This window comes from Urocitellus parryii, chromosome Y, assembly GCF_045843805.1.
Source record: "Urocitellus parryii isolate mUroPar1 chromosome Y, mUroPar1.hap1, whole genome shotgun sequence".
NCBI classification, from domain to species: Eukaryota; Metazoa; Chordata; class Mammalia; order Rodentia; family Sciuridae; genus Urocitellus; species Urocitellus parryii.
Window position 1 is genome coordinate 30,120,916 of NC_135548.1, and position 19,459 is coordinate 30,140,374.

General features: G+C 43.4%; 1 protein-coding gene across 1 annotated transcript in view; it reads left to right on the forward strand.

The window, feature by feature from the left end:
- The first annotated feature begins 4,643 nt into the window (after positions 1 to 4,643).
- LOC144251035 (uncharacterized) overlaps positions 4,644 to 19,459 on the forward strand; it is a 93,018-nt gene continuing 78,202 nt past the window's right edge. The window contains exon 1 of the mRNA XM_077794161.1: positions 4,644 to 4,818. The gene's annotated coding sequence lies outside the window, so the exon portion shown is untranslated. The remainder of the gene's footprint in view (positions 4,819 to 19,459) is intronic.

Here is a 19,459-nt window from a genome sequence, read left to right on the forward strand (position 1 = left end):
GACCTCCCTGTCCTGGCTGAGCCTGGAGGCTGTGCACATCCAGAACCCCTCGGCCTCTGGGAAAGGCTGTTTACCTGGGCCATTGAGGCCTACTCTTTTCCTGCTGCCACTTGCCCAGATCCTATTGTATGTGACCAACACTCTCCGGTTCTTTTATTTGTTCTTTTATTTGTCTCTTGTCTTTTGTTGCTTCTGGTTGCCAAGCTGCTGGGTTTTGGGGCTGGAAGGGGTCATGGACCTACCTTCATATTGTAAGATGAGGTCCCTGCCCGTATCAGGCAGGTGGAGGGTTATTTTGCTAATCTGGATCAGAGCTGGGCCTGGAAGCCCCTTCTCCCTCCCAAGCCCAGGACCTGTACCTGTTGTCCACTGGTGGGATGGTTTCAGGAGCACTTGGCTTGCGAACATGCTTAGGAGCATGCATGTCTTGGGAAGTGAGTGTAAGAGACTCAAGGAGCAGGTTATCATTAATACCCTCCCCCATTTTCATGGCTTGAATCAGTTCGGGCTTTTTGCTTTTTCTGAGATTCATAACACTTGTTTTCAGGATTAAATTATCTCATTTAGAGGCCTAATGGAAGTGGATGTCCTTGCTTGTGAAGAATTGGAGACATGGAAATTGGACCGCAGGCCCAAGCAGCCAGCTGACAGCATGCACCATGGGGCAGGGATCACCCAGGCGAGAAATGTCAGCACTTAAATCTACAGCCTGTCACTGGTTGTAGAGGCTGGGGTGCTCCTCCAAGGACTTTTCTGGAGTCTAAATAGAAGCATACAAGACACACCGGAAGGGGGTTTCTTGAAAATCATGATGCCATAGGCTAAGCCCCCATTTGTTGAAATGGGGTCCTGTTTGCTGCCGAGGCAACTCCTGGATTCAAGTGATCCTCCACCTCAACCTCCTGAGTGGCGGGGATGACGGGAATGAGCCCAAACACCCAGCTGTCAAGCCCCTTCCTCAACCTTCAGGCTGGGGACTGAGCTCTCACCAGCCCCTTCCTGGGTTTTACCTAAATCACAGTTTGTACCAGAAATACCCTTAGAAATTAACCTTCTTCATGTTCCTCATGCTTTGGGTGGTTTACACTATCATGAGTATTACCTGAATAGAAAATCCAGACCCTGAATTCCTGTCTTCCTGCTCCCCCCTGTGAATGTCTAGTGCGTTCGGGTCCCTGGGTAAGGGTCGCGAAATCACCGGGACACAGGGGATGCAGAGCCAAGGCAGCAATTGCAACTGCATGCTGAGCTTTATTTGCATGTTTCTTTTATAATCTTTTCTAACAAAGCAAGCAATTCTTCAGTAACACTTCGTCCACATAGCCCAAATATCATGCCTCAGCGGGTACACAGAGCTAAATTCAAGTTGTTCCTGTTCTTTTGATAAGTACCCTCCCAAAGTTCTTTGTAGACATTATCTAATCCCCGAATGTACTGTTCCCAGGTCCAGTATGCAGGAAGCTTCTTCCTCTAGGCCAAACCATGCAGAAGCTTGTGTCTTGTGATAAGGGGAAAAGGACCTTTCCTTCTCCTAGCGAGGCATGCCTTCAGCTGACCTAAATCACAGCCACAGCTTCTTGCAAAGTGTCAGGCTGAGGGACCTAAACTCTGCACACTTAAACCCCAACACCCCCCCCATTCAGGGGTTCTGGGGTGAGTCTGGGCATGTTTATTTTTAAACAGTTTTCTGGGTGATCCTGACCATCTGCCATGTTTGGACTCTCACAGGTTCACTTACTACCTTCACCTAAACACCTAATGCAGTAGGTGGCTCTCCCAAAGTCACAGCATTTACAGGCAAGGAAACAGAGGAAATGGCTTTCCAGAGACAGGAAGGAAAAGCACCCTGACTCCGCGCCATTCTGAGGATGGAACCCAGGGTCTTGCATCTGAGATGAATCCCCAGTATATATATATATATATATACACACACATATATATATATAACAATTTTATATGTATATAAAACAATCTTCAGTTTCTTTTTTTTTTTGGTTGTTGTTGTCAATGGATCTTTTATTTATTTATATGTGATATGTGGTGCAGGGCCTCACACATGCCAGGCAAGTGCTCTACAACTGAGCCATGACTCCAGCCCTAAATCCCCAGCTTTTTTAAAAAAACTTTTGAAACAGGGTCTTGCTAAGTTGCTGAGGCTGGCCTTAAAAGTGTGATTCTCTTGCCTCAGCCTCCCGAGTCTCTAGGATTAGAGGCATGCACACCACACCTGGCAGGAATAGAGGAATTGCTTTGCTGTAGCTGTGGCTTCTTGCAAAAGTGGCTGGGGCAGAGCTACCTGCAGCCAAGGTTGAAGGGAGGGCCCTTGCCTGCACTGGTACCTGCTGCAGGGTTACAAGGTAGGGAGGGGCAGGATGAGAAGGCACTGACAGGAGTTATTTTCCTGCTTTTGGTGAGAATAGGGTCTTTCTTTTTTTTTAATATTTTATTTTTTTTAGTTATTGGCGGACACAACATCTTTGTTTGTATGTGGTGCTGAGGATCAAACCCGGGCCGCACGCATGCCAAGCGAGCGCGCTACCGCTGAGCCACATCTCCAGCCCAGAATAGGGTCTTTCTGGGACCCTGCAGCCCAGAAGCCTCTGCTCTGACTGTGCTGCTATTCCCTCTGCCAACAGAAAGCAGGGGAGGGAGGGTGAAGCCCCCTCTGGTGTTTTGATGCATTGCCCTGAGTTCAAATGGTAGAATCTGGCTCTGTGGGATGTATAACTAAATGAATATTTGAAATGGTAATTAATGCAGGAACTTTCATTAACCACTTGTTATAGGCTGGAACTGCAGCATTCACTCTCATGTGGAAAGGGGCACAGTAGGATTTTGACAGGGCCTGTCACATTCTGTGAACCAGAATGTGTCCAAACCAGGGAGACCACCCTGAGAAATGGTACCTGATAGAGACCTGCCTAAGGCTTTAGATGAGCCAGACTCATGGGGGTGCTTGCATGGTAGTCATAGAGCCCATCAGCGTAACACTGGCCTGGCACTCACTATACAGTAAGCACCTTCACCAGTTAATTTTACCCTTAATGATGGGTAAAATTCTGGAGTTTGAGAAACATTTCTGAGCTAGTTAAGGGTCATAGAGTTGGAAAACAATATAGCCAAACCTTCAATCCACCTGGCACCAAAGCCTGCAGAGAGGAGGCTCTATCCAGTGGCTCTATGTGCCTTTCCCTAGGCATCCTGGTTATTCAAGGCAGGACTGCTTGTTGCATGTGGCTTTATATTCCCGGCTGTACTAGCACAGTTCTAGCAAAGCTGACTGAATTGAAACAGAAAAATGAAGTCCCAAGGGACTTGTCTCCATGCACACAAATCTACAGCTTCCATCGTTCACATGCAAAGCTGTATCAAAATAAGAATAAACTGCTCAGAAAATAAAATGGATTAAACAAAAAAAAAATTGCATCCTATACAATTTCTTCACTTGGTTTTCTATGGAAAAATTAAAAAAAATATGATCGATACTGTGGGAAACCGTGTGCCAAAAATAAATTTTTATCATATTATCAATGGTTCTTTCAGAAGCTTTCGTTGCCTTTTCAAAACCTGGAAGAAGCGAGGTGGTCGATTCATTTAATTTAGAAGCGTGTACCTTCATCTGAATAATAAAAACCTTTTTAAAAGAAATAATTCAACGGACATAGTTTCACTCCTACGACTGACTTTCGCAGCCCATATCTGCAGTGAACCAACGAAAGTGGCACCGCTGTAACCAGGGTAACCGGAGGGGAACTCCGGATACTCGCCTGCGTTCTGGGAAGTGCGGCAAGAACGCTCCCAGAGGCTTGGCCCGCCGGCCACGCCGTAGACTGCGGTGCACGCCGGGCCTTGGCAACATGGCGTCCTCCTTGATGTGCTGATGAGAGGAGTTTCACTGTAGCTCCAAGCCAGAGGGCAAAACTCCTCTAGCGCAGCAAGCCCAGGTTGCCCGTTCTCTCCGCAGGTCGGTGTCGCCCGCTTCTAGGGACTCGTCCTCCGGCAGGAGAAAGCCACGGGGCCGAAGGCCAGCGCCAGTCAGGCCGCGGGGACCCGGGGCTGAGGAGCCGGCCGCAGGCGAGCACGATGGGCTGGTCCTGGCTCCTGCCGCAGCAGCTCCGGCGAGTGCGGGACCCGCAGGGCTGAGACTGCTCGCGCGAGACCCGAGGCGCGCCGAACCTGTTCCCCTCGGCCGGAGGCCTCCCCGGTTGGCGCAGTCGGCGAACCCGCACCAAGGGCGGGCTGCCTGCCCGTCCCTGTCCTTGGGTCTGCCGAGGTGTTGGAGGCCGAGAGCGGGGTCGTCGCGAGGCCTGGAGGCCCTCGGCCCTTGACAGCTGGGCTCGCAGCCCCTCCGGGAGCTGAGAGCCTCGGACAGCCGGCGCCGCCTGGGACCCCGGTGTGCGTGTGTCTGTGCGGAGCTCCTTGGGCTGCCCCACTTGCCACCGGCTCTTCCCTCCCCACTTCGACTTCCCACGCAGAGTTAAGAGAAAGGGTCCTGGACTTTTTGCTGAATAAGGATCTCCGCAAACTCTCCATCCATTTCTTTTCCGACCCCTCCTGTTTCTGTATCTTATTTCAGTGATCCTGGTACACACTAGTTTTTAAGGCTGGAGGTTCTCCAGCGCTTGCTGCCAAGGACTCCCCCCCCCCCCCCCCCCCATGGAGTCCGAGATGCTGCAGTCGCCCCTTCTGGGACTCGGGGAGGAAGACGAGGCCGATCTTACAGATTGGAACCTGCCTCTGGCTTTTATGAAAAAGAGGCACTGCGAGAAAATCGAAGGCTCCAAATCCTTAGCTCAGAGTTGGACGATGAAGGATCAGGTAAGTGGATTCTCACGGCACCCCTTGCACTTGGTAGTTTTTCCAGGGAAGAAAGTTCAGACTTAGAATGAGTGTCGCTGAGAAAGTGTCAGTATTATTCCCCCAGCCCCCCCCACTCGTGTTGCAAACCAACCAAAGAGCAAAAACTATTTGATTCCAGTTTTTGGTTGAAAATGGGAAAGGCTATTTTGATTAGCTGTTATTCACTGGATGAAAACGAAATTTTAATTCAGACAATAAAAATTAAGCAAATTAAAAAATACAGCTTTGCAAGTATTACATGTTCTTGGATATACTTATTGCTGTTAATACTTAGAAGAAAGATAACTTGGAAAAAAAATTTTCTCACCCATGTAGTGTTAAGTGGGGTGAAGTGCAGAAGTTTGTTACAGTTATGCCAGGAAACTGGGAGACTACTGGAAAAGGTTTAACTGGTAACAAATTAATGCAAACTTCTTTTAAAGTTGCAGTGAGCTTCATCCTAGTCTTCTAAACTTTACTCCCTATATGTGCTTTCTTGTTGCTATAACTTGGACACATTTTCTCCAGTGGAAATTAGGGAGTCTGGGGTGTGGTGGGTTAGCGTTTGGGTCTAGGTCTTAGGAGTTCTCATGGTGTTGGATTGTGGACAGTGATTACAAGTAGGTGGTAGGTAGGAAAGAAACAGTCAATTTTGTTGAATCTGCCTTTCACCAACCCTTACCTATTCCCTTGTCTCCAAAGCAAAAGAGTGCTAATATATCTCACCTATGTACACTTATAATATGTCTTTTTATGGTTTGTTTTCTTTTAAGTTGCTTTTATTTGTGTGAACATTTCAGTGGTATAAAAGGAAAAGCTAGTCTGACAGTGTGTGACTTGCTCTAGGCTTATGTATATTTTTATAGAGGATTTTTTTTTTTTTAGTATATGATGTTGAAAATTTTCAGGGGCACTTGACCACTGAGCCACAACCCCACCCTTATTTTATATTTTATTTAGAGACAGGGTTTCACCGAGTTGCTTAGCACCTTGCTTTTGCTGAGGCTGGTTTTGAACTCGCAATCCTCCTGCCTTCGCCTCCCGAGATGCTGGGATTACAGGTGTGCGCCACTGAGCCTGGCTCAGTCACTCACTGTTAACCAGTGCTTCATTTGTTGTTTTGGCTTACTTTTGAAAGGTTAGGAAAATTTGTTTCATCCAAAAGCAGTTTAAAGAGTAAAGTTGTCATTGTGAAAGGCTGTATAAGTCTATCTTATGGACATCTTTAGTACTAATTATATAGTTAAAAACATTTGTGGTTGCTATGCATAGATGGAAAGAAATTTATTTTAAAGCAACTCTTTAATTTTTTCCTGTTCTACTCAAAGAGCCTTCTTATGTCATTCTTTTGAAATGTTGTTCCTTTTGCTACATTAAACCTATGCTCAAAACTTTTTTCAAAACTGATTAATGGATATATTTTCGATCTTTTAGTTTAAACATTAATTTATAAATGGTCAACATCCCCTCAGAAGCTCTTATTAAGAAAAATAAGGATTCTGTGAATCTTAGTAACTACCAAGATTGCTATTTAGAAAAGAGCAGGTGAGAAGGTTTGCTGTTTGTGACCTTTGCAATGAAGCAGAAAATCAACAGCTAACATTTTTAGCTACGTGAGAGTTTGGTGTCTTAAAGAGTTCTTGTAGTCTCTTTCCTCAGGTAGACCATGAGAACTTTTCAGCATGCCCTGCTAGGACAAAGGTTGCAAATCCAAATGATACTAAGAGTTTGAAGGAAGGTAGCATGAATGAATGAAACAAGCCAGATTTAAGAATAATAGCACAGATTCAAAGGTAAATGGCTGCAGATGTCTGATGTGGTATATGATCATTTTTTGGAAGGTGGGAACATTGCAGCTCTGGAGCTTATGTGTCATAGCTAAAGGGGCAGCTGGGCCTTGGTTAGCCTTTTTTTTTTTAAATAATGTGAAGTTTTCCAGTTTTGAAATCTTAGCTACTAATTCAGATATTATAAAACAAAAGCAGTTGTACACTACAGGCAGAACAAACCCTATTTGTGGGGCAGTTTTTGTCCAGTGGGTTACCCATGTATGACTTCTGCTCTATCATTGCAATGATTAGCAGCTGGTCTAACTCTGGCCGTTGTGAGCAGCCCGCCTCTTGGCCAACCTGTGCTGGGGCTCCTTCAACTTGATGGAGCAGGGCCTTTGTAAAGCAGCACCTGTGGATCTGCTTGTGCTGTATGAGGAGCTGCAGGTACCACTTCCTGGTGACTGTTCACTGCCCTGTGTGCAAGCTCAGTTTCTGCTTCCTGAGACTGATGTGGATTCTATATAGTTTTTATATATGTGTTAGTGCTTAGATACTGTGTCCTGGTTAGTGTCCTTGTTACAGATTCCTAAATTTATAGCTTCACCAAAGTTGACTAATGACCCCAAGAGACTTTCCTGCCCCTCAGCATCTGCCATCCTTCCAGCTATGGCACATGTTCATTCTCAACTAGGATTGCTTGTCTTTGTTTTTAGTCAGTCTGGTTTTCAGATACTTCTATTATCACATTTTAATTGCTAAGTTACTATTAGTTTGATATTGTCATTGTCAAATTAGTTTGTTGTTTGGTTAATTCTGTGTATAGTGAATGATGCATACATGTATTAACAGTGTTTTGGCTTGTAATTTATAAATAACTAGACGTACATAAATTACAGTTCAAAATGAATCATTTATAAACTCGTGGCTAAACAGGTACATAAATATATGTATCTCCCCCATGTGTGTTTTGCTACAGTAATTTATAGTTATTACAGTTTGTTTACCTACTGGAAAGTGGGCATGGGGATAATTGGTTTCAGATGGATCTTGTGCCTGGAAGATGTGGGATGGAATCAGGGAGGCCTGAAAACTGTTGCTCTGAAATAAACCATTGACACACTCTGCATGTGTGTGGGACTGTTGATAAACATGCCCTTTACATGCATGTTGGGCCGTTCACAAATGTGTGTGCATGTGGGCAGGATCACAGGCCCACGTGTTCTGTCTGCATGTGTCTAGGCTCAGGGGTGCTGCTTTGTGGCCATCCTGTGAGCATAAACCTTGCTTGGAGGAGGCAGAGAGGACACATTCAAGAAACAGCAGATGGGCAGTCCCGAGGTAGACCCTCTTCTGAGTGGTATTGCATCTCCCTGCCTCTCTCCTTCGCCCTGCACCCTCCCCTCAGCTGCTCTGGGAGGCTCTGTCGTATGCCCCTGGGACTGCTCTTTATGTGGTCATTGTTTGTTGCTGAATCAAGGTCCCTTTTCTGTCTTTTTAATTTTTTAAAATTTTTTAAAAATATTTATTTTTTAGTTGTAGTTGGACACAATATCTTTATTTCATTTATTTATATGTGGTGCTGAGGATTGAACCCAGAGCCTCACACATGCTAGGTGAGCGCTCTACCACTGAGCCACAATCCCAGCCCCCTTCTCTGTCTTAACCTATGTGACCTCTCAGCAGCCTTCCACGCAGTTGACCACTCTGTCCCTCGTACAGTTCTTTACTCACTTGGCCTCAGTGTCTCCCTGAAACTCTGGATTCTTCCTCAGTTTCCTTTATTGTTTGACACCTAATTGGCTAGTTCTGATGAGTGGCAGCCTCATCAGGCCCGTGATTTCAATGCCATCTGCATGCCCATGATGCTCTGACTCCATCACCATCTCGGATCCCCTTCATAACATGCCACACTGCTATTCATTCAGTTATTCAAGCTGTAAATCTAGAGTTTATCATTGATGCTTTCTCCTCATCACCCTCCATTTTCATTTGTAGATCCTATCACCTTTACCCCCAAAACATATTCCTTCATTTTGTGTCCTTGCTGTGTTCCCAGCCTAAGCTCCACCATGTCTTGTCTGGATGACTGCAGGTACATTCTGATTCTTGCACTGCACATAGTGGTCTTCTAAAGGTTTAAATCAGATTCTTCCTGGTGTTTTCCTGGCTTCCTAAGAGTTTGAGGCAGAGAGCACACTCTTCTCCTGGCTCACAAAGTCTTCCGGTCTGGCGGCAGACTTTGTGTCTGGCGCCTACTTGCCTTTTCTGTTTCCTGGATAGTGACACCTGAGATGCTCTTCCCTCTGGATCTTTGCACACCTGACTCCTCCTCCCTGGTTGCCCCATCTGAAGCAGCTACCCAGACACTTATGGCCATTTGTGATCACTAAATTTCCCTGACATCCTCCATGCTCCTTACTCTGTTAGTCTACAGTACAGTGCTTGGTGCATAGTAGGGATGCAGCAAAAATATACTGAAGGGTCCAGACATGGTGGCCACCCTGTAATCCCAGTGACTCAGGAGATAGAGGCAAGGGTTGCAAGTTTGAGACCAGCCTGGCAACTTAATAAGTTCCTGACTCAAAATAAAAAAATAAAAAGGGATGTGGCTCAGTGATAGAGCCCTTGCCCTGATGTGCGAGGCCCTGGGTTCAATTTCCAGTACTACCAAAAAATAAAAAAGTACTGATGGAAAAGTGAACAGTGTACAAACGACTTCCACACAGATTACATCTCTTAAGGCTCAACATTATTATAGTTAGTTACTTAGGGATCCTGATCTCTGTTACTGATGAGGAAACTAAGGCTTTGATTTAAATGGCTTGCCTAAAGTCACTAGGTTATATGGCTGGCACTGAGAAGAAGCAGAACTTGAGAAACAAAGCCTAGTTGGAAAAAAGCAAAATACAAAATGGTCAAAATCTCTCTTTTTTTTTTAGTTGTAGATGGACACAATACCTTATTTATTTATTTTTATGTGGTACTGAGGATCTAAACCAGTGCCTCACATATGCGAGGCAAGTGCTCTGCCACTGAGCCACAATCTAACCCCCCAAATGGTTGTAATCTTCAACTAAAAGGCTGAGAGCTTATGGGCTCTCAAACAGGATATATTAGGAGAATAATTTAGGTGGTGATGGTTACCTGCAAGTAAATGGGAGACCAGTGTTAAGCAGACTGGGAATGATGCTGGAGTCCAAGCTTAGCCCAGTATACTTGCAGAGTGTTCCCTGTGCTCCCAGGGCTCCTGTGTCAGGACTGTCTCATGGTAACAGAAGACATTATTGGTCTTTACACCCTGCCCATTCTGGCACTGATGGTGCAAAAGTGACAGTGAATCAGACTGTGGTGTCTTAGCACGACTCCAGGCAGCAGTGCAAACTGTAGCCGTGGTTCCTGTCTTCTTTGCCATGCACTCACAGTGAAGAAAATTCTAGTTTCATGTGAGAATATCATTAATAAAGCAGTGAAAATAATTAGTTTTACTGAATCTCGACTCTGGAGCCCACAACCTTTCAATTCTTGGTATAATGACCTTTCTGCTACATGTGAGCCCAGTGGCTGTCTGGAGGAGGAGCCGAGGCTGCAGGCCAGCTCCTGCTTCCCTGGATACCAGGTGCCCCAAAGGAGTGCTGACAGGCCTGCTCTGGACATCAATGTTGGCAGTTGACAGGCACATGTTCAGATATGAGCAAGTGAACTGTCACTTTAAGAAAAACAACTGGCAATATTTGTTGCCAATGAGAAAATTTGAGCTTTCAAATGACAATTAGAGTTTTGGAAAACTTGTATCTCTTCCTGTGAGCCCCCCAACTCCCTGATACTTAAAGACTCTTATGATGACAACATGGTGATATTAATACATGTAACTTTTAAAATATCTTTATTTTCTTTGTTTTTATTTTATTTTTTATGTGGTGCTGAGGATCGAACCCAGTGCCTCACATGTGAGAGGCAAGCACTCTGCCACTGAGCCACAACCCCAGCCCATGCATGTGATTTTTTGACTGGTGTATAATGAATTATGTCTACATTTGAAAACATCTGCATGATTCAGCAAACCAGTATTTCAAAATGACCAATCCATGAAAATGCAAAATCATTCATAGGCAAGTAATCCATTCAAAGTTAGACCAGTGGATTTTACTATTCACTGATAGGCTTTCACATTGATAGATGTTGCAACAAAAGTCTAAGAAACTCTCACTCAGTGTTGATAAAAATCAAAGGAGAATGCTCTTAGTTGTTTGGACACTCTGATACTCTTGCCCTTTCTAACCATGTGTCTTTCTTTGTGAGGTCAGATTTTCTTCCTATACTTCAACCAAAATAGCATATCATAACAAAATGAATGTGGAAACAAATGTTAGAATTCAGTTGTATTTTCTTTCTTTCTTTTAAAATTTTTTTTTTTTTAGTTATTGACGGACCTTTATTTAATTTATTTATTTATATGTGGTACTGAGAATTGAACCCAGTGCCTCATACATGCAAGGCAAGTGCTCTACCACTGAGCTACAACCCCAGCCACCCCAGCTGTATTTTCTGAAGTTACATAGTAAAAAGATTTGGAAGAATGTAGCAGTGCCACTTATCTCACTAGCACCAAAAAAACCCCCAAAACAAAAAAACATTGGTGATTGAACCTATAGCCTTGTGTGTGCTAGTCAAGTGTTCTACTGCTGAGCCATGTCCCCAGCCCACACTAGCACTTTCTGAAGATATTTTTTGCATAGAAATATTGTTTGATACATAATGAGTTTATAGAGTTACTTTTAAGTGAATTAATTAATAATTTTTTTTGTTTTAACCTCTAACATGGAAAATGATGATAAATATTAACTCATGAAAAAAAGGTCTTCAGGGGTCTCCAGAAATTTTTTTTTTATGTTGATGGATCTTTATTTTATTCAATTATTTGTATGTGGTGCTGAGAATAGATCCTAGTGCCTTGCACATGCTAGGCAAGCACTCTACCACTGAGCCACAACCTCAGCCCCTCCAGGAATCTTTTTTTTTTTTTTTTTTTTAGAGAGAGAGAGAGAGAGAGAGAGAGAGAGAGAGAGAGAGAGAGAGAGAATTTTAATATTTTATTTCTTAGTTTTCGGCAGACACAACACCTTTGTTTGTATGTTGTGCTGAGGATCGAACCCAGGGCGCATGCATGCCAGACGGGCGTGCTACCGCTTAAGCCACATCCCCAGACCCCCTCCAGGAATCTTTAAGAGTGTAAAGGGGCCGCTGGCAAAAGTTTGAGAGTTGTAAGCATGGTTAAAAGAGTGGGCATCAGATGTAAACCAAGTGGTAGGGTTTGAGGAGATGAGGTGGTTGGCCAAAATGTCAGACAGTGACTGAAACTGACATTAGATTGGAGCCCAGAAGACCTAATAATTTGCACTCTTTCCATTCTCTCTTTGCCTGTGTAACTGTTGGGGGCTTCAGACTTGGAGCTGGGAGTGCTTTTCCGAAGAGTCAGTGTCTTGGAGAGGCATTGCCTGCCATGTAGCCTTACAGTGCAGGCAGGGCCTCCAGACTTCCACTGTGTCCAAATGGGGTATCACTGCTTGCTACCCAGTAGGATCTTTGAGTGGAGGAGAATCGACCCAATCTGGTGTGGAGGCAGACAGAAGTCTTTACTTCACTTGCAGCATGCTGTGCCCAGGAGGACAGAGACAAGCCAGCAGCTAATTATAGTACACTGATGCATGTGTTGGTTATGATGTCTGCAGGGAGAATGACGCTATTACCAGGAGCACCTTGGTTTTATGTTAAGTAGGAAATCATCTGAGTTGTACTTTTGTGAAACATAAGCTTTCATACTGACCAGTAGTAAACTCAGTAACCAATGACTTAATGTGCTTGTGGTTGGGGAGCTGCTTCTAGGTGTAAGCTGGGGAATGCCAAATATGATTTTTGTCCTCAGGGGCTATGGGTAGAGTGGAGGCTTTGGGGAGAGGTGATCCCAAGAGGAGAGGGAGCTGTGGTGTTCAAGGTGAGAGGTCACTGAACCCGAAAAGAGGCAATCACAGTAAGGCCGGAGGACAGGACATGGAGAAGGTAGAATCACTGGAGTCTGGTCAGAATGTGGGGCTTAAAGAGTGCACAGAGCTTGGGATCGGGACATTGACCATCTGGTGGTCTTGTCACTCTCTTCATTGTACTTGAAATGTGAACTTTTCTTAGTGTGTCTCGGGTGAGTCTCAGGAGTGAAAGAAAACCATCCACCTAGATTATAAAAAAACCCTGCTTTACGAAAATGTGCCATTTTCCATTTTGAGCAATGTGCTGTAGAAGAGTCCTGAAATGGATATGAATGCTTCCTCCTCATTATTGCCATGTAGGATGCTAAAGCTACAGTCTTAACAAGGTGGTGTGTGGATTATGTGTGGGTGGTGACTCCAGGTTGCTGACTCTCCACCTTTACTCCAAACACACCAGAAGGGTACAGGGGTCTCTCTGTTTCAGCGGAGTGAAGTTTGAACCTTTTTCTTTTAATTAAATACATAGAAAAATGCCATTCTTGGTAAATTATTGGATTATGCATTGATGTCATAACAAGTTGTTAAACCTTGAACTTGTCAGGCACTGGAAGGTGTGACTCTGCAGAGAATTTTTGTACCTTTAGAGGCAGAACAGGAAACAGCTGGTGAGAAGACAGTCATTGATAACAGGTTTTAATTTTACCCAGCCATCATACTTTGTTCAGATGATTTTTGTTCTTGACTAGTACCATTTTGTATTTTTAAATTTTGGTGTAATTTTTAAATTTTTTTTAACATTTATTTTTTAGTTATAGGTGTATACAATATATTTTATTTTTATGTGGTGCTGAGGATCGAACCCTGTGCCTCACGCATGCTAGGCACTTTACCTCTGAGCTACAACCTCAGCAAATTTTGGTGTAATTTTAAGTTTATAGAAAATTTATTGGGCCGGACGCCGTGGTACAGCCTGTAGTCCCAGGAAGCTGAGTCAGCAGGATAGTGAGTTCAAAGCCAGCCTCAGCTACTAAGTGAGGCACTAAGCAAGTCAGTGAGACCTTGTCTCTAAATAAAATACAAAATAGGGCTGTGGGTGTGGCTCAGTGGTTGAGTACCCTGAGTTCAATTTCCAGTACCCCCCAAAAAAAAACAAGTTTGTTGAATAGCATAATGAACTTCCTTATACTCTTTTTTTTTTTTAAGAGAGAGGGAGAGAGGGAGAGAGAGAGAGAGGAGAGAGATTTTTTTTTTTTGTAATATTTATTTTTCGGTTATCGGCGGACACAACATCTTTGTTTGTATGTGGTGCTGAGGATCGAACCCGGGCCGCACACATGCCAGGCGAGCACGCTACCACTTGAGCCACATCCCCAGCCCTCCTTATACTCTTAAGGCAGATTCACCAGTTGATTACCTCTTATCTTGCTTGATTTATGAGTCTCCATTTTCATATGTGAAAACATATTTTTTCCCTGAATCATTGAAGAGTTCGTTGGAGACATTGTCTCTTTTTACTCCTAAATATGGATGTCTCCTAGGAACATGTCATTCTCTTATGTAACCCCAGTGCAGTTATAAAAACCAAGACATTTGTCATTTTTTTAAATTAATATATTTTTTTTTAAGTTGAGATGGACACAATATCTTTATTTATTTTTAGGTGGTGCTAAGGATAGAACCCAGTGCCTCACACTTTCAAGGCAAGCACTCTCCACCACTGAGCTCCAGTTCCAGCCCTGTCATTGATATTTTTTAAAAAATAAAAAAATTTTAATTTGTTATATATGACAGCAGAATGCATTACAATTCATATTACACATATAAAGCACAATTTTTCATGTCTCTGGTTGTATATAAAGTATATTCACAGCATTTGTGTCTTTATACATGTTCTTAGGGTAATTATATCCATCTCCTTTCACCATCTTTTTTTACCCCATGCCCCCTACCATCTCTCCCTCCCCTTTGCCCTATCTAGAGTTCATCTGATCCTCCCAATCCCCGCTCCCCACCACAGTATGAATCAGCATCCTTAAATCAGAGAAAACATTTGGCATTTGTTTTTTTTGGGATTGGCTAACTTAACTTAGCATTATATTCTCTAACTCCATCCATGTTCCTGCAAATGCCATGATTTTATTCTCTTTTAATGCTGAATAATATTTCATTGTTTGTATATAACACATTTTCTTTATCGATTCATCTACTGAAGGGCATCTAGGTTGGTTCCACAATTTAGCTATTGTGAATTGTGCTTCTATAAACATTGATGTGGCTATGTCCCTATAGTATGCTGTTTTTAAGTCCTTTGGGTATAGACTGAGGAGAGGGATAGCTGGGTCAAATGGTGGTTCCATTCCCAGTTTTCCAAGGATTCTCCATATTGCTTTCCATATTGGCTGCACCAATTTTCAGTCCCACCAGCAATGTATGAGTGTGCCTTTTCCCCCACATCCTCGCCAGCACTTATTGTTGTTTGTACTCTTAATAGCTGCCCTTCTGACTGAAGTGAAATGAAATCTTAGAGTAGTTTTGATTTGCATTTCTCTAATTGTTAGAGATGAACATTTTTTCATATATTTGTTGGTTGATTGTATATCACCTTCTGAGAAGTATCTGTTCAGTTCCTTGACCCATTTATTGATTGGGTTATTTGTTTTTTTGAGTTCTATATATACACTAGAGATTAGTGCTCTATCTGATGTGCATGTGGTAAAAATTTGCTCCCAAAATGTAAGCTCTGTATTTACCTCACTGATTGTTTCTTTTGCTGAGAAGAAGCTTTTCAGTTTGAATCCATCCCATTTATTAATTCTTGATTTTAATTCTTGTACTATAGGAGTCTTATTAAGGAAGTTGGGGCCTGATCCAATATGATGGAGATTTAGGCCTATTTTTTCTTGTATTAGATGCAGGGTCTCTGGTTTAATTCCTAGGTCCTTGATTCACTTTGAGTTGAGTTTTGTGCATGGTGAGAGATAGGGGTTTAATTTCATTTTGTTGCATATGGATTTCCAGTTTTCCCAGCACCATTTGTTGAAGAGGCTATCTTTTCTCCAGTGTATGTTTTTGGTGCCTTTGTCTAATCAATATGCATTAATGTCATAACAAGTTGTTAAACCTTGAACTTGTCAGGCACTGGAAGGTGTGACTCTGCAGAGAATTTTTGTACCTTTAGAGGCAGAACAGGAAACAGCTGGTGAGGAGACAGTCATTGATAACAGGTTTTAATTTTACCCAGCCATCATACTGTGTCCTCTATTCTGTACCATCGGTCTACCAGTCTATTTTGGTGCCAATACCATGATGTTTTTGTTACTATTGCTCTGTGGTATGGTTTAAATATAGCGATGTTACCTGCTTCACTCTTCTTGCTAAGGATTGCTTTAGCTATTCTGGGTCTCTTATTTTTCCAGTTGAATTTCATGACTGCTTTTTCTATTTCTATGAGGAATGTCAATGGGATTTTGACTGGAATTGCATTAAATCTGTATAGTGCTTTTGGTAGAATGGTCATTTTGACAATATTAATTCTGCCTATCTAGAACAAGGTAGTTCTTTCCATCTTCTAAGGTTTTATTTAATTTCTTTCTTTAGTGTTCTGTAATTTTCGCTGTGGAGGCCTTTCACCTCCTTTGTTAAGTTGATTCCCAAGTATTTTATTTTTTATTTTTTTGAGGCCATTGTAAGTGGGGTAGTTTTCCTTGTTTCCCTTTCCTGTCATTGATATTTAATACTATTAGTAACTTGCAGTTCACGTTAAAATGTTGCTGTTTGACCAATAATGTCCTTTTATTACCAATTCTGTCCTCTTCCAGGCTTAGTCTTAGTATATAGAATCTTTTAAATTGAAATGTAACCTGTTTGAATCTACAGTTTCTTAAAAATTTTCTGACTTTGATTTTCCCTACTGTGGCAAGGGGTGCCATTTAGCTTTTTCTTGTGCAGTTCAGTGTCACTGGGTGCATTCAGGATGCTGTGTGTGGTGGGCCAGCTTTCTGTCCTGTAGTGAACACCTGAGATAATCCAGTCCACAGTCAGCTGGCTCCATGCTTTTACGACTGAGGCAAGGCAGCACACCATGGCTGCAGCCGTCAGAGGAGCAAAGCTGCTTCACCAGAACTGCTGGGCAGTGAAAAGAAGGAGCTGGGGCCCAGTGTCCCTGTTGAGGGCACCCCCCAGTTCAGTGTCACTGGGTGCATTTATGATGCTGGGTGTGGTGGGCCAGCTTTCTGTCCTGTAGTGAACACCTGAGATAATCCAGTCCATCCTTTGGATGTAGAGCATTGTATAGTTACTGTCTCTGGAACTTTCCACCTATAATAAATTCCAGCCCCTTATTCTGTCCTCTCCCATCCTCAGACCCACCGAGGTGCCCTGCTTTTCTTTTCCTCTTCCTTTCCAGATGTGATTTCGCTGTGCTGCCCAGGCTGGTCTCCGACTTTCGTGCTTTAGCAAACCTCCTGCCATTGCCTCTCAAGTAGCTCCCAAGTCTAGGTGTGTGCCAGGCACCTGACTTCACTGCTATACTTTCTGTCTTATGAATTTGTAGACTTTGATGCTTCTAAAGGGTTCATTTTGTAGAATGTCCCCAATTCCTCATCTTCAGATTGAGGTTCGCATTTTGGGTAGCAGTGTGTAGTAGTTTTCAGAGCATTGTACCAGAAAACATGTTGCTTGGTCTCAATAGTCTCACCTTTGGTCTTTTGATTCATTACTGTCATTACTGACTTTTCTTGCTTAGTGGGGACCTCCTTTGCCCTTATGTCATGCCAGTGTTGAACACGTACTTACTTCTGCGCAGCTGGAAGTTCCAGGCTCACCTTGTGCATTTTCTGCTCAGTCCTGGAATCTGCCTTTTCCCCAAGGAGGCCAGTTCCTGTTAGTGGAGAGTGGAATCTGGCAGCCGTGATCTGGGTGTTGGGTTTGTGCCTTGTTCCTGGCAGGGCGCATTGTTGGCAGAACCTCAGCAGAAGAGGTCTCATGGAGAGGTCTGCGTTTGTGGATGCTCACTCCATGCTGGGAACCTTGAGCACAGAGATAGCTTTAGTGCAGCCTTTCCCACAAGGCACGCTCTGCTCTTCCCCTTTTGTGCTTGCCTTGTCCTTCCTTGCCAGTGAGAAGCCACTCTAAGGTCCTCATCTACTCACTTGCTCAAGCTGGCGTGCACAGAAGTCTCTGAATCATAACCCATGCCTCTTGGGAAATGAAACCACTAAGGAGTTGATATTTATTTGTATTGATGTTTGAGGTAAATGTATGTACAGTGAAGTGCACACACCTGTACTATTAGAGGGTGAGGATTGGGGTTTGTCAGTGTTTTGTGGGAAGATCACTTTTTAAAAAATATACATATTTTTAGTTGAGGATGAACCTTTATTTAATAATATTTATTTACTTATATACAGCATTGAGAATTAAACCCAGTCCCTCACACATCGTAGGCAAGTGCTCTCCTACCACTGAGCCACCACCCCAGTCCTAAGATCACTGCTTTTGTGAACATCATAGGACCATTACATATAAAGTTTGGGACAGAACCTGGGGCGGTGTGGGACATAAAAGGATATAAGATATGGTTATGGCCTTGAGGAATTTTTATTAGAGAAAAATCATATCCTTATAAAAAGTCAAGTGGAAGCACAATGCAGCAATTATCCATAGGCTGTTTATTGACAAGGTGATGATTAAGGAGTTCTGCTTATTGGACTTCATTGGTATCTGTTGTGCACAGGGCACCTGCCTGAGCCCCCTGCTGGTGTAGTGGGTAGTGCATGGTGGGGGAGATGAAAATCTCTGTACTTAGGAGGAGTAACACAGGAAAAGGTCAGTTAATTTTCAAACAATTGACTTGTGGAATTTAGTTTAACTACTATTTATTGAGAACCTGCTGTGTGCCAAGCACCATGGTAGATACATTGGTGAATACTTACTGATTTGTGCGTGTGTGCTAGGATTTGTGTGGATGAGGCACATGCTATACCACTGAGCTGTACCCCCAACCAACAGCTCCTGCTCTTTAGGCAGTACCAGTTTCCTGGGGAAGATGTGGACACACATCAGGAGGCAGGGTGTTAGTGGCCCTGGCAGCTGAGTGTGAGGGTAGACAGAGCAGCTCTGAGGCAGTACGTGGAAGAGAGTAGAATGAACAGAGGCAGGGGGTGAGAGCCAGAGCCAGGCCTCACCTTCTCTCCCAAGGCCTCCTAGGAGATGCTGCTTCTGGCGCTTCTCTTCTCCCACAGCTCCTGTTACTGTGTGGCTTGACCTGGCTTTGTTTCTTATCATCAGCACTGCTACCACCCCAGCACTCAGTTATGTATTCCATATAACAAATGGATGTTGTTAGAGAACCAGGACTTTCCACTCCCCAAGATCAGGGTCATACTGTGTGGGCAATTTTGAATGTAGTTGGATCATGGGGGATTGATTCCAGGACCACCCCCTGCTGTGTGGGTACCAAACTCTAAGGAAGCTCAGTCTACATAGAATGGTGTAGTATTTGCAAATCACCCACACATATACTCCCGTGTACTTCGAATCACCTCTGTGTTACTTATGATGCTTAATACAATGTAAGGGCTATGTAAATAATTATTCAGCTGCATTGTTTAGGGTATAATGATTGGAGAAATGTCTGTACATGTTCAGTAGAGATGTTTCTTTTGAATATATTCTTTTTTCTTTTTTTTGTGGTGCTGGGGATTGAACCCAGGCCCTTGAGCGTGGAAGGCAAGCACTCTACCAACTGAGCTATATCCCCAGCCCTCTTTTGAATATTTTGATCCTGGAAGGTTGAGTCTATGGATGCAGAATTTTAGGATATGAAAAGTTGACTGTATATATTTTTAGTAGTTTCTTCTTTGTTTT